The sequence below is a fragment of the Notolepis coatsorum genome, assembly GCF_963971535.1.
Source record: "Notolepis coatsorum genome assembly, chromosome: 5".
Classification (NCBI taxonomy): Eukaryota; Metazoa; Chordata; class Actinopteri; order Aulopiformes; family Paralepididae; genus Notolepis; species Notolepis coatsorum.
Genome location: NC_140169.1, coordinates 114,504,803 through 114,521,141, shown reverse-complemented (window position 1 = coordinate 114,521,141; position 16,339 = coordinate 114,504,803). Strand labels below are relative to the sequence as shown.

The window sequence follows — 16,339 nt, the reverse complement described above, 5'->3', positions numbered from 1 at the left end:
CCTGCTTATGCCGAGACGGATGGTGTGGTGCAGCTGGGGGTGTGTCATTACAGAATCGCTGGCAGTACAATTTTGGGTCCATTTTGGCATAAAATGACGTCTGCGGCTCTGGCCGCTATGACCACGTCTAAGCGCAGACGCTGGCGCTCTGAGTTATTTTCGTGACTGTAGTCTAGTAGGCGAGGTTGTCCAAAATCCAACAAGTATTATGTTAGTGACTAATCACTATGCATTTCATCCTACTTTGAAGTATATCCTTTAATTGAACGGAGCCTTCTAATCATCGCAAAAAGCTATTTCGGTTTTACACTTGTGGTTATTGAAGTAATGTGTGGATCAGATACAGCTGATGTGCATCATTACGCTTGGAAAAGAATCATGGTGACGGGGACAGTTATTCACCCTATGGTAACTAGGATAGCAGAATGTAACTGAGCACAACATGCTAAAAGAGAAAAGGACACGTGAGGAGAGGAGACGGAAGACTAATATAGTAGAAAACTAATTAAGAGTAGTATAGGGTTACAGTGTCTTCTCAATGTATGATATACAGCCAAACAAAACACTCCTCAAAGCGGTCTGCACCCTGCACACAGAAAGTTATTGCTCATATTCCAAAAATATTCTTTGAGCCAACATAATGAATAGTCTACAGAGTCTTCCTCAGGACTGTGAAAAAGGACTGTCAGATATGGACTATACTTGGCATGGCGAGATAGGCCGGCCTGTCGTCAAATGATTTGACAGATGACATAATGATCTGAGTGCTGTCTCCTGACCCTGTCATATTTATCTTTGGTTGGGTCAACAGCCTAATATATAATATATAGAGTGTATTTAGATACGTGCATTTGATGCTGCTGGATCTCTTTGGCCTCGGTTGAAGTTATTCTAACATACAGTTGCCGGGCGCATATTGTTATTAAAGGGAATGAGAGGAGCTGATTTGATTGGCCATAACCCATAATTGAAGTCAGCCCCGCCCCCAACCAACCCCACCTCTTAACAATGTATTCCTCCTCCTTCCAACCCTTTATAAGAGTGCACTGTGCCATGGATCTGCTTGCATCTTTGCTCACCAAATTATCAAATTAATTGGACACACCCACGTGTGCCAGTGTCCTGAGCCCACACCTGGGTTTGCATCTAGAATCTAGATTCTAGATTCATGATAGTAGGGCCCCTAGTCTACATTAGGCCTTATGACTCAAACTTACACATAATTTAGCCTGTATAGCCTATAGGTCTACTGTATGTAAACTAATGCAGTGGTTCTCACACTTTTTCATGTTAAGGACCTCACTTTAAGAACCACTGATCTAATGCAAAGTTTAACATGGGGAAAGATCTATCGAATTATACAAACATGCAAGTTGAGGTAAGATCCTAAAACCTGTATTATCCAACGGCAAGTGTACACATCTGGGCTCCTAGTTTTGTTTCATTACACCCTTCAGACTACATGCCAGACTAGTCCATTTCTCTTTCGGAGCGCTCTGCGTTTCACAAATTGGGAGAGATCGACAATTTACGTCCTTTTTATTGGGTGTGTGCTGAACTATGAGGAGCCGGGAGAGAGGGAACATTCGCAGTGCGTCTCCTGTGTCTGACCCACGTGTTCCCTGAGCCACAGCTAGGCATCATTCATCCACAAGCAGCTGGCGTAGCTGCTACTGCTACTGCTGCTACCGCTGCCACCACCCGCCTGCTACTACTTCAGCTGTTTCCCACCGTGGAGTCGTAAACTGTAACGGGCCCGAAAGGATGAATACCGGCCACGCGGTAATGATGTAGTGTTCCGTGTGGCATGGAAGCCATCGCTTGGTGGGAGTTGATTAGTCTTCTCTGATGTTTTTACGAGGACAGGCTAGCCGGCTCGTGCCGGAATGAAGAGGGACGGTACGCGGGGTCGCGGACCAGGGCGGACCCTGCCAGTCAAACCGACCGGCAGGGAGGGACCTTGAAAACCAGGCTCCTGCCACCAGATCCCTGTGGAACTATGTCTAACTTTGTTTAGATTGACGGTTTATTGATTTCTTTCACACGGTGCATGTCACTCAACAATACTGTGTGCCAGATGCTGCTGGGTGAAATGAGGCCACGGCGCCACGCCTAACGTTATGTTGATCTCGACAGATATTAGAACACTCTAGAGCAGTGGTTCCCAAACTGTGGTGCGCGCACCCCTTGTGGTGCGCGAGTGCCCTCTAGGTGGTGCGTGACATGAAAAGGCTAATGGTGGTAAACAATTCTTTATTTTTATTTTTTTACAATAAAATTTCGTTAAAATCTTAGTCAAACCTTTAGTATTATGGATATTAAACATGCTGGCAGAGTACATGCATCCATGTTGTCGTGAACATTTTAATTAAATAAAGAAATTCCCTATCCATAGTCGCCGTGGGAAGAGATAAAATAAAAAATAAAATCTGTGCACGGAGACCAGCAACAATTTTTTCTAACAGAAACCCATTAGGGGGTGCGTCAGCTAGGTCGGGAGGTGACAGGGGGTGCACGGCCAAAAAAGTTTGGGAACCGCTGCTCTAGAGCAGAATCACACAGGACCCAAAGCCCCATATGGGGTGCCAAACCATAGTTTGAGAGACCAGTGCACTTTGAGAGCAAAATAAAGAGGCCATATATATGATGAACTTTGTGCTCAAAACACAAAATGGACTAGACTAGAGCTTCCCAATCCTCTCCTCGAAGCACCCCAGCCGTTCAATGTATTTGTTAAATTCCACCACCAGCACACCTGATTCAACTTAACTAGCCCTTTATTAGTTGAATCAGGTGTGCTGGTGGTGGAATTGAACAAATACATGGAACGGCTGGGGTGTCTCGAGGAGAGGTTTGGGAACCACAGGACTAGAGCATATATTTGAGCCATCAAAGAAATTAAGCAAAAGTGGTTACCTGTGTTGAATTGGTTTATTTTTTAGAAAATAAAAGAAAATACTGGATTACTATTACGACTACTACCACTGCCAATACTACTGATACATCCCTATTGGCAAACTTTATATTTAAAAAAATTCATTATAAAACTGTGGCGGGACTAATTAGACTGTGGCGGGCCGCCATGTCTAGGTAATTAATGGGAAACACTGCATCTTCATTCTGTTGCATACCTATGTCTGCAAGTTTGGTTTTGTATTTATTTAACCAATACATTTTTTATTGTACAGTACAGCACTTGATTGTACAGTACAGTACAGCACTTGATTGTACAGTAGCGGAGGTTACAGTAGATTGTATTGCTAAAGGGGCACTTCCCCGAAAAACAATGCAGATTTATTTTGCATGTTTTGCATGTGTGAGATTATGTGCAAACTACATTCTAAAATAAAATATTTTTTGGTGAAGTGCCACTTTAAGGAGAAGGCTAGTTTATGTGGCATGTGTTGAGAACTGCAACTACTACAAACACATAGCATCGTATGTAACTGTGCCTCATGCAGTAGCCAGAGGTAAGCACCTGCGTATTATCCTTCTGGGGTCATCAGATTAAAGTGTTTAGTGTTGGGACAACACTGAGGTTGTGAAGAAGAGGGCACCTCCCACCACAAACACATTGTGTTGAGATGACAGCTGTGACATCACCTGAAGGCTCAACAGTCATTGTTGTTAAAACACTTCCTTTTATTCGTGCCCCCCCGAGCCCCCCCCGAGCCCCCAGGTATGCAAATGAGGATGCCAGCCTTGTTTTTAGAGAGTCTGGCAAGTGTAGCTGGTTTGAAAATAGAGAGATAGAGCTACTCTATGTAGCTGACATAGTTGACATACCACACAGTCAGAGAGAGAGAACAGGAAAGAGGGAGACAGAGAGAGCTACTCTATGTAGAGTTGACATACCACACAGTTGGAGACAGAGAGAGCTACTCTGCATAGAGTTTAAGTTAAGTTTAAGTTTATCATTATCAGAGAGAGAGAGAGAGAGAGAGTGAGAGAGAGAGAGAGTGAGAGAGAGAGAGAGAGAGAGAGAGAGAGAGAGAGAGAGAGAGAGAGAGACAGAGAGAGAGAACAGGAGAGTGAATGCTGCTTGCTCTTTCACATTGGCAGATGGTTGGTGCAGTCATCAAGTCAATATTTGCCAGTTCTTAGCAAACATTTAGTAGAATTAGCGGAGCTGATTTACCGGAAGCTGTTTTTTTAATGCAGCTCCTAGCAGTCGGCGCGGAAGTCACTGCTGCTAGGCTACACATGCATTAAAAATATATATATATATATAAATAAATAAATAACTTTATTACCCACACCTCTTTCTAATGCATCCCTCCATCCAGCAAGCCCCCCCCCCCTCAAGTAGAAACACACACATCACATACACACACTTGCCCACATTCACTTTACTCATGGCTCAATCCACCGCGGGGATCCGCGCGTGTGAACGCAATTTGCACTTCCAATTAAACTGTCGACCTTCGCTCCAGAATGCAAAACGTGACTTTGTACCATCCTCTCCAGGATAGCTATAATTACCCAGCCAGTCCTATAATGGCACCAGCACTCGCGAGGGGAAGACTTAAGGCTTTACAAAAACACTTCAACAAACCTCACAGCTGGAGACAACCGCGTGGAGTTGACGAAGTTCATCTGCCGAATGACCATCCTCTTCATCTTGGCATAACAATGCTGCACGCGCTCTCTCTAGGTTAGCTAACGATAGTTAGCCTTTAGCTAAGCTAGCTACTAGCCGACATCATCATGGCTATCCCGACTGAACCACACGTTAGCACTCAATATTATAACGTAGCTAAAGCTAACTAGCTGTCCCTGCCTTTAGCCGGGATGGCTAGCCTGACTGAACTGTCTAACATGCAACAACTTTCATCTTCAGTCCATCTGCCGAATGACCGTCCTCTTCGTTTTGGCTGGCATAACTAAGCATAACCTCCAAAGCTGCCCGCGCGAAATAGTCAAACGCAGCTGACGCACGCCAGCATACACATAATGTAACCCCTCCCTTCTTGAAACCAATAGTAGGCCTATGTCTGCTTCAGAGCCCCAGAGCTCCAATAGAGAATAGTGCAGAGCCGCAGAGCCAGGAACATTCTACAAACGTGTCTAATGTGAAATATATAAGCATATAAGCTAAACTAGATTTTAGGTCTGTGATGAAAAAGGGCCTCGCGGGAAGGGGGGCCTCGCAATTTTTTTTTTTTTTTTTTTTTTTTGTGCGAGGCCCCCCTTCCCGCGAGGCCCTGTGCGACCGCACTGCTCGCACAGCCCCTGAGGCGGCCCTGGGTGTAGTAATAAGACTCAGGAAGCAGGTTACTCTATTAGCCTTTTAGTCAAGCAGGTTAGCATGGTAGGTTACAGGCAGGGTACATTCTGTCCTATTCTCCTTCTGCGTGTACACTTCTTCTGCACACTTCAGCTGTAGGCATAAGGGCATTGTATCAACTACGCCCCATAGTGGAGATTCTTGGGAAGTACATCTTCAACATGCATTACAGAACACAACAATAGCCTACCCTAATGTCCGGTTCACGCGCCGCCTATGGGTATCTGCATTAGTCTGATATTATGTATAATGTAATGTCTAAATAGGTTGAGGTATGGCACTATTGCTGCTTTAATGCCCTATTGTCATCAGACAATGAGTTCTGGTAAAAGACTACACGATCCCCGGTCCGTGTACGTTTTGATAGTTCGTTTTTCGTTTCAAACGGAAATACGAAAAAACGGAGCAAAAAAACTGAAATACGAGGTGTTTTCCTATTTCCGTTTGAAACCAAAATCGAAAAAACGGGGAAAAACTGAAATACGGAGCTGTTTTTCATATTTTGGTGTCAGAATCAAATAAAAAAAAGGAGTAAATAATGGGCCGATTTTGGTCCGTGGACGTTTTGATAGTTCGTTTTTCGTTTTTGATGTGAAGAATGGAGAATGGGACCACGTGACAAGGACGTTTTTCAATGTAAAAGCCATGCACGATCTACCGTTAACGAATATGTATAACGTTATGAATAAATACATAAATACATGCATACAGATCTATACCAGGGTCACGTTATGATACATACATTTTTTGTTTTGTGCATTTCATTTAGACATGATCTTTTATGTGAAGTAATAGCCTAATATGGTCTGTCCCAAATAGTGTTATCTAAACGCAGGCCGAAATAGGTCCGCCAGCAATAATATCTGCCCGTCAGATTATTTTGAGAATATGATTTGTGATGAAGATTCGCTTTATTGTATCGGGAGACTTAGGTAAAGTTAGAAAGATATTCACAGATTTGAATGTCCGCGGTCAATCATTCTTAAGCGAAATGTTTTTAAAACACAAAGGACACCTCTTTCCTATCGTAGTAAGATAGACAATGAGCTACAACCTTATTTTCACCTAAACGAGGCGAGCTGGCCTCGGAGCTGTACATTTAATAATAATAATATTGATCTATATGTGCAGTCGGCCTTGAGGCAAGGGACCATCTAAAGCATGCAACACCGAAAAGAGACACTGCAAAAAGATTCAATAACTTCACTGTCATACAATATGGTCTGATATTAACATTCAGTATTCAATATTGTCTGATTCCATATTAACATTCAGTATTCAAGTAGAACAGCTAGCTAGCCGTTGTGGACACTCACCTTTCCACAGCAAAACGTTCGGCAAGGCACCTTGGTTGAGAAATGCAGGTTTCAGTCTATGTTGTTTAGTCTATCTGTTCAGTACTGTTCAGTACTGTCTCAAGATGCACAATGAGATCTTCTGAGAGAATTGTTGAATATATATACACACAAATGTTTCTATCCATTTGAATAATATAAATATGTTTGGCAAGGCTGTCCCCGAAGCCTGTTTTTGGAATTCAAACTTCGTCAGGGTTCTTCGAACGGACGATCGAACCTCCGTTTTTAATAAAAAAAATTATTATTATTATTATTATTATTATTATTATTATTATTATTATTATTATTATTATTATTATTATTATTATTATTATTATTATTATTATTATTATTATTATTATATATCCTCAAACTAAATCCTCAATTTGACTAAAGTGATTCAAACTTCGTCAGGGTTTTTCTAACGGACGTTCAAACCTTCATTTTTAATAAAAAAATAAAAAAAAAAAAATTATAATTTGATAAATTCTTTATTATTATTATTTTTTATCCTCAAACTTAAATCCTCAATTTGAATAAAGTGATTCAAACTTCGTCAGGGTTTTTCGAACGGCCGTTCGAACTTTCATTTTTAATTATTCTAATTTTTTTTATAATTTTAATTTTTTAATTTTTTTATATTAATCTGATTAAATTAGTATTTTTTTCTTTTATTATTTTGTTAGTGATGTAATCAAAAATAACACTTGGAACAAAAAAAACAATAATATACGATTGGTAAACACGAGTGTTAAAACTTAAAACAAAGACACTTAAAAGAAAACTGGATGAATTATTATAATAATAATGTGGTTGGCACTTCTTTATCGTTGCTATTGTAGATAACTGTGGCAATTCTAGAGTTAATACATGTAAAACAAAGTATTCATTGATAACCCAAAACATGACATACATGACACTTAATTAAAGAAAGAAATAGAACCAAAGACAAATTTTATATGAAACATTTATTTCAATGTCTTTCCAGTAGAAAGCCTTTTTCTACATTGACCAAATTTCAATAAATAACTTGTTAACATTGCTTGTGAACACGTTTTGCCCTTGTACAGAACCCACACTGATGGCCCACCCACCCCCACTAAGCCCCATCCCCTCTACAAGAACCCCTTTCAGGACTGCCTGAGAACAGCAGCAGCGAGCCTCGAAACCGGGCCAACAAATATCTCTGCTTCACAGCGAAGAGAAACATCTCACACACCTTGAAACTTGGCATTTAAAGCCACCCCCTTTTCTGACCTTTCCCCTCACCATGAGTCCATTATGTACATCTGAGTGCCACTACCAGAGAGGCAAGGGTGCGGTAGGAAAGAAGATGCAGAGTTTGATTTGATTTGATTTGATTTTTATTTGTCTCGAACATAGAAACATAAAACAAGTTTAAAAAACAAAAAGGTAAATAGTCAAAGACTATTTCCATTAGGGCTGGCAGTTTATCGCGTTAATTAGATTAATTAATTACACAGCAAATTATCGCGTTATGAAAATTAACTCAAAATTAATTACAATTTCTTTTTTTATAATTTTCTTTTTTTTAATAATTTTTTTTTGTATCTCATTCATTCCATAAGAATGTAGAATACACATTTACAGACTTTTTTTTAATATGGTCCATTTGCATGTTCTTGGTATCTGATTCTAGGGACATCTATGAATCTCAGGGAATGTATTCCCAGTGTCAGAAATACTGTGGGCTAGATCCACAAAGAATGGATTGCACAGTGCAAGTTGCACCCTTACTTACAATTCATTATGAATTGAAAATGGGGGACCCTGATGTAAACAAGACAAAAGTCTTTCTCTGGTCTGCATCCCCTTAACAATTGTGTGTATTGAGCCGTACTGTATTGTACCCATTCTGCAATCTGTTAATAATATTTTCATTCAATCAATCAATCTGCACGGTGATTGATTGAATGAAAGTTTTATTTTGAGTCAATTGTAATGAACCAAATGAGAATATCAATAATTTTTTTTTATCTTTGACTGTGAATAACACCATGCTCAAATTGACCAGACCTGAAAAATCTAAGCAAATTAATAGATGGAAGATGATTAAACAGAACGTTTTGTAGATACAGTACTGAATTCTGCCATCTGGACACATGCAATTTGAAATATGATTATAGAATATAGAATATCAGGCATAAAATGGTTATGCGATTAAAATGCGATTAATTAGAATAATTAATTACAAATCCTGTAATTAATTAGATAAATTTTTTTAATCGCCTGACAGCACTAATTTCCATACAATAAGTGTTCGAGAAGGGACAGGGGGAAGTAAAACAACTTATCAAGCCCTGCCCCTTCCTTACAATATTTGACATTATAATTTAATAAAAATTAAAATAATATAACAAATAAAAAATTAAATAAAAGTAGTTTTTTATATATCCAAATATCCAAATGAGAAAAAATTATACTGCTCAAGCTCCGCTCTCTTATATGTGTCCATAAGTGCTTGTTTATAGCTACCTTTAAATGTATTGATATTTTTGCTTAATTTTATATTCGCATCCAGACCATTCCAGAGTGATACCCCACAAACTGCAATGCTCATACTTTTAAGAGTTGTACCGTAGGTTGCTTTAAAGCTAATGTCCCTCTAAAATTATAAACACTCTCTCTAGCCGTGAACATTTTTTGAATGTTGCTTGGTAATTTGTTTTTTATTGCCAGAAACATAATTTGTGCAGATTTGAATTTGATTAAGTCAATGAATTTTTATGTTTGACTCCTTACAAACAGACTATTTGTGTGATCTAAATATATACCATGATGTACTATCCCCGTATGGCTCTTTTTTGCAGTGTGCATATCTTTTGTAAGTTGCTTTTATAAGTATTTCCCCAGATTTCAACACAATATGATAGATATGGTACAATGAGTGTGCAATATAATGTATAGAGTTTTATGATTCAGGATATATCTAGTCTTGCCCAGTATACCAATACTTCTCGCTAACTTTGAACACAAATATTTTATATGGGGTTTCCAGCAGAGTTTGTGGTCTATTAAGACCCCTAGAAACTTGTTTGTATATACTCTCTCAATTTTTACATTATCAATTTTCAGTTGAGGATCAGTGATTATTTTACAATTTCCAAATATCATGAAGTTGTTTTTTTTTCAAATTGAGTGATAACTTATTTGTGTTGAACCAACCTTTTAATTTGTCCATTTCTATGTTTGCCACTTATTTTTTATTTTTTTTATTGGTCTTTTTCCCCCTCCATTTTCCTCCGATTTTCTCCCATCCCAATGTTAGTCGTATGCCAATTCCCAGTCCCTTCCTGGTCGCTGCGCTTTACCCCCCACAGTCGTTCAAGCTCAACGTTCAAGCTCACAGCTCCGGGGCTGGTGACGAACGCAATCTCCGCTCGACCACCTAACCGCCTCTATGTTTGCCACTTCTAAAAGCTGCTGAGAGTTGCCATCTCCATTTCCATTTCCATCTCGCTGCCTACAACTCATCCCTCTCCTCCTGCTCACCCTGCTCACCCTCTCCCGCCTCGGGCGGGGGTGCACCGGCGCCTCCGTACAGCTTGCCGACGATGGGCTGCACAATCTCCTCCAGCTCCTTCTTCTTGGCTTGGAACTCCTCTGTGTCGGAGTCCTGGTGGGACACCATCCACTCAATCTTCTCCTGCACAGCCTTCTCAATGGTTTCCTTGTCCTCGTCGGACAGCTTGCCGCCCAGCTTCTCCTTGTCGCCCACCTGGTTCTTAAGAGAGTAGGCGTAGCTCTCCAGCTCGTTACGGGCATCGATGCGTTCCTTCAGCCTCTTGTCCTCATCGGCGAAGCGTTCGGCGTCGTTCACCATGCGCTCTATGTCCTCTGGTGTCAGGCGGTTCTGGTCATTGGTGATGGTGATTTTGTTCTTGTTGCCCGTGACCTTATCCTCAGCGGTGACGCGCAGGATGCCGTTGACGTCAATCTCGAAGGTGACCTCTATCTGGGGTACACCACGGGGAGTGGGAGGGATACCAGTCAGGTCGAAGGTGCCCAGCAGGTGGTTGTCTTTGGTCAGGGGCCGCTCGCCTGAAGGGAAAGAAATGAAAATTACAACCCGAATCCAAAGTTATGAAACCATTGTTTCATAATAATTTTTATAGGCATGTTTATATAAAATATATATATGAATAAAGATGAATTGACTGTTAAAAGTTTCATCACACCTTCAAATCCTAGCCATTATGTATAGGTTTTAGGGTTGTACCGAATAGTTCAAAGCTTCGTTCATAATGTTGACATTCGAATTCTAAATCAACATTCGAATTTTTTATTAAAAAATATAATCATTTTAAATATATATATTTTTTTATGTGTCTATTCATTCCGTTTAAACCAATGGGGTTTTTCTTCACAGTTGCAGATAAAGATTAGGCTACACTAATATTATAGTATATGACTCGTCATAAAAATTTAAATAAAACATTTATCATAAATGATGTAGCCTATCTGCATTGGCTTGGCACTCCATCAAGACGTCACCATCACTTTCGTACCAACCGTGCCCTTATTGGATTATTTATGTTGACGAAACTGACAAGTTATTCATTATAGTTGATTATTTTTTTTATTATTAAACTCAATCAGATTAATCACTTTATTCAAATTGAGGATTTAGTTGAGGATATTTATTAAAAATAATTCAATATAAAAATACATGCTTACGTCGTAAAATATGACGACAGACATTTGAAGCTTTGTTCAAATACTTCAATAGAAGATTTGTATGTTACAAAATGACATTCGGTACAGCCCTAATAGGTTTCCATCAATATGTCATGCAGTTTTCTCTTACCTTCATAGACCTTGATGGTGACAGTCTCCTGGTTGTTGGAGGCGGTGGAGAAGATCCGAGACTTCTTGGTGGGCACCACAGTGTTCCTGGGAATCAGCTTGGTCATGACTCCTCCAACCGTCTCAATACCCAGAGTCAGGGGGCACACGTCTAGAAGAACCAGGTCACCTAGAAGACAAGAATGAGAAACATTTAGGTCAAGGTGTCCAGGTCCCATGTTACACTGCATCAAAAGCAGTGAAACATATGCATCGCAACGCAAAAAAGTGACTCATGTCTGGATTGTGACCTACCAGTGTCCTCCTCTCCAGACAGCACTCAAGCCTGCACAGCAGCTCCGTAGGCCACAGCCTCGTCGGGGTTGATGCCCCTGGAAGGCTCTTTGCCGTTGAAGAACTCCTTCACCAGCTGCTGGATTTTGGGGATACGAGTGGAGCCTCCGACCAGGACGATCTCATCAATGTCATGCTTCTTCATGTTGGAGTCTTCCAGCATCTTCTGTACAGGCTTCATGGTGGAACGGAACAGGTCCTAGCAGTAGAAGAAAAAGGCTTAGTTGTGTTCTGCAAGTGCAGGTTTTCTTAAGTTAAATGTGCATATATATATACAGGTTTTGACTTATGGGAAACGGTCTTCTTACCATGTTGAGCTCCTCAAACTTGGCACGGGTCAGGGTCTCTGAGAAGTCCTCTCCCTCGAAGAAGGACTCAATCTCAATGCGGGCCTGGTGACTGGCGGACAGGGTCCTCTTGGCCTTCTCCACCTCGCGACGCAGCTTCTGCACAGCATGGTTGTCCTTGCGCACATCCTTGCCAGTCTTCTTCTTGTACAGCTTGATGAAGTGCTCCATGACATGCTGGTCAAAGTCCTCGCCTCCCAGATGGGTGTCGCCGTTGGTGGCTATGACCTCAAACACGCCGTTGTCGATGGTGAGCAGAGAGACGTCGAAGGTGCCGCCGCCCAAGTCAAACACGAGGATGTTCTTCTCGCCGTCCTTCTTGTCCAGGCCATAGGCAAGGGCGGCAGCGGTTCTGGATGAGATAAGAGCAAGACGTTATTAAGATGTTCTAAGAAAGTTTAAGTTCATCTTTAAAATCATGGTGAGTGATAAAAGATACTACACAAAGACACTTACGGTTCGTTGATGATACTCATGACGTTCAGACCGGCAATGACTCCAGCATCCTTGGTGGCCTGTCGCTGGGCGTCATTGAAGTAAGCGGGGACAGTGACCACAGCATGAGTGACCTAGGAGAAGACAAGAAGAGGGTTAATCTCTTTCAAGCAAATAGTCATAGTTTGATACATTGCAAATTGTATGACATTTCTTTTCAAATATTGTTACTCAAAACCCCTCATTTCTATCTGGGAATGAGTTTAGTTACCTTCTTGCCCAGGTAAGCCTCAGCGGTCTCCTTCATCTTGACCAGCACCATGGCAGAGATCTCCTCAGGAGCAAAGGTCTTCATCTGACCATTCCCAATGTCCACCTGGATATGGGGCTTACTCTTCTTATCAAGAACCTAGGAGGCAAAAGTATGGTACACTGAGCAATTTGCCTCAGAGGTGAACATTCTTAGCCACTTTTAGGTTGCAGGAATTCCACCTAAGGCTCTAAAAGCCAGGCATGGTTAAGAACCTCACCTTGAAGGGCAAGTACTTGATGTCTTGCTGCACCATGGAGTCAGCCCATGTGCGGCCAATCAACCTCTTGGCATCGAAGATGGTGTTCTCTGGGTTGGAGGTCAGCTGGTTCTTGGCAGCATCACCGATCAAACGCTCACCCTCCGCGGTGAAGGCCACGTAGGATGGAGTGATGCGGTTTCCCTGGTCATTGGCAATGATCTCCACACGGCCATTCCTGAATACTCCAACGCTAGAGAAGACAAATGCATAACGAAGACTTTACAAATTACCATCTTTGCCAAGCATACTTAATATCTTATGGGTACCATTTACTTTTTTTGAAAGTCTACACAACAGTCACAATTTCTTACCATGAGTAGGTGGTGCCCAGGTCGATTCCAACCACGGTTCCCACATCTTTGTCATCGGCAAACACGGTGGCAAACACGACCAGCAGCGCGACGCACAAGAGCCGCATCTCTTCCGTCTGGTTCGTTCACTCGTTTGTAGAAATCTGAGGATCCGAGAGAATGCAGTCAAGACCAGCAGTGGCACCGAGCAGCAACGTGTGCCTTTTACAGTAACGTTACTAAAGTTAGCCACAGTTACTTTCTTAAAACTCGTACCAAAGAAATAAATAGGAAATAAGACTAGCGGTTAATGTCAGTTAGATGGGGTGGAGCCCCAGTGAGTGGCATATAACCATCAGCGGTGTTTCGGTCAGGTTCATGGTCGAGCTAACGTTAGTTAAGACGAGTGATCTTGAAAACCATGATGAAGAAAAAAAAACGTTACTTCATCTTGCCGATGGGATGAGTTAATCAGAAATGTTCACATTTCCTCTTCTACCCCTGAACATGCTTTACTGGTGATGAAGGTTAGCTTAGCTTGCTGGCCGGTAAGCTAATGTTAGCTACCAACCACCGATAGCCGGCTTTTACATGTCGTGTCATTTCATCTGAATATTGCGTGCACATCAAAGTAGACGGTGTTTGTTACCATGTCATTGTCATACTACAGTGATGACTCACTACAATGCCTAAGAAACACAATTTACAGTCAAATGAAGTGACATCAGATGAACAAGGTTGTATGTTAGTTAGATCAGAGAATAGACAGTCTCCACCTCCAAATTAGGCAATGCTTGTTTTGAAATGTAACATGACGTGAAATAGGCATGTGCTCATTTTCACATTCAATGTTAATAAATGCCCTTATTTCACTGATACAGCTGAGTCATAGAGCAGAGTACAAACGTTCATTAACACATTCCCTGCCACGCACTTTCAGCATCTTATACCATTCTCTGCCAGTACTGTAAGTCTATGGAGATGTTCACCTTCTTTGCAGGGCTATAACTTTTTTAATTGTATTGCTAAATTGACATTACTATGGCCCATTCAACATCGATTATCTATCGTTCAGGATGTAGGAACGTTTTACTTTTTCATGCATACATTTATACGAAAATACCGTCTAGAATATAAATATGTTTTTATCGTTTTCTGCAGTAAGTCCTAGAACGTGAGATATCTGGCATAAACGCATATATAGATTATCAAATGCCGTTTGTTGCCGATCCACGCTATATTAAAAATGTTAACTGTACATGATCCTAAACGTTATGACTGATCATGCACGGATGAACGGAGGGGGGGGGGGGGGTCGTTTATAATTCCGTGATCGTCGTTAAATGCTTTATGTAGTATGGGTGATATATTGATCAGAGCAGTTTGCATGGATAATAATAAACAAACAGGCTGAAAGTAACGTCAACATTCTCTTACCGTTGGGCGATGAGACTGGAGCAAAAAGATCCCAGTTATTTGATGGGGATCGAGTCGATCCATTTCCGGTTTGTATAATAATAATACACGCCCAAATCATGTCGATTATTGAGTTATGGCAGCGATCCATATCCACGGTGTGTGGCTAGAGTCCCGCAATGATATGCGAGTGGCCGGACGCATTTCGGAGACGCACCGAGATCGAACCGGCCATTTCCGGTTTGGCAACTCGCCGATCATCCACCAGGGGGCAGTATTGAAGCGTTGCAGAGTTGTGCCGAGTCCCACTGCATCAGACCAGGCTCCGTGAGGGAAATATGAATAACATGGCGAAAATATGAAATATGATCTCAATAACGTCGTACGCCGTGGATTGGCAGAATTCGCATGTACTTGAAACACGTCGTACAACGTATTGGCGCAGGATGTGTTAAAGTCTCAAAAATGAAACAACTGACAAAAAACACATTTGTTGACCACTCTCACATGAGTTCTGAGACAGTACACAAAAGACCATTTACTATGTACACTATATTTGTGTCCACCAGATGTACATGTAATCATTAACTGTATTGTACATCCTATCCCCCTGCTATGACAGCAACTGTAGTCATATCCAAACTCCTCCCCCTCCGGTCCTAGCTGATGGCAAATGTAATTTGTCAAGGTCGGAATTTCTCTCCGTCCCCCCTCCCACCACCCCCTCCCCTCGGGGTGCTCTGAGACACACAGACTCACGGCTAGTTTAGCATGTCTCAACAAATGAACATGTTTGTATTAATTAAGGGTTGTGCCATTATTGCTATGCAAATGTAATTGTGAATGATTTTCTGTAATGAGTTGTATGTGTTGTATCAAGCATCCTTGACTTCCAAGGACAACGATGTAAATAAGTCATTGGCTTTTTCCGTTTCTCTCCTTGACAAAAGCAAATATGTGAAATAATGATCTGTATATGTTTTGTTGTCTAAATAAATACATACCTACCTACCTACCTACCTACATAAACACTATACCACATACATACGGTAATACACTATAGTATAAACACAGATCAGGTATCTGCATTAGTCTGATATTATGTATATAAAATGTCTAAATAGGTTGAGGTGTGGCACTATTGCTGCTTTAATGCCCTATTGTCATCAGACAATGAGTTCACTCGCTGTCCCCAGACGTGTGGCCTTGTCAAATTGTTGGATAGCTCCCCCTCTCCACCTCCCCCAGGCAGTCGCACAGCTTCTCCAGCATCAGCCAAGCCAGTAAATAGACGGTTTCACTGGAATTGTGTTGCTAGGGAATTATAGCCTGGACCTATTTTTATTTCCTGTCAGTTATTGATATTGGCAAACAGGAAGTAAACATGGGTCCATTTAGAATGTTTATGTTGTCAAGTTGAAACCATCTATACCTTATAGAACTCTTTGATAAACCTTCCACACAGACAGACAGACAGACAGACAGACAGACAGAC

At 41.3% G+C, this 16,339-nt stretch overlaps 1 protein-coding gene and 1 pseudogene across 2 annotated transcripts in view; one reads left to right on the top strand and one right to left on the bottom strand.

Moving 5' to 3' along the window:
- plcb4b (phospholipase C, beta 4b) overlaps window positions 1-16,339 on the top strand; it is a 190,191-nt gene that overhangs the window by 7,861 nt on the left and 165,991 nt on the right. The window lies entirely within an intron of this gene.
- LOC311228642 (endoplasmic reticulum chaperone BiP-like) lies at window positions 10,109-13,556 on the bottom strand (annotated as a pseudogene). The gene is made up of 8 exons: window positions 13,450-13,556; window positions 13,097-13,328; window positions 12,838-12,975; window positions 12,588-12,700; window positions 12,093-12,483; window positions 11,746-11,983; window positions 11,453-11,620; window positions 10,109-10,686 (listed from the first exon to the last, which is right to left on the bottom strand). The product of its transcript is annotated as an endoplasmic reticulum chaperone BiP-like (transcript).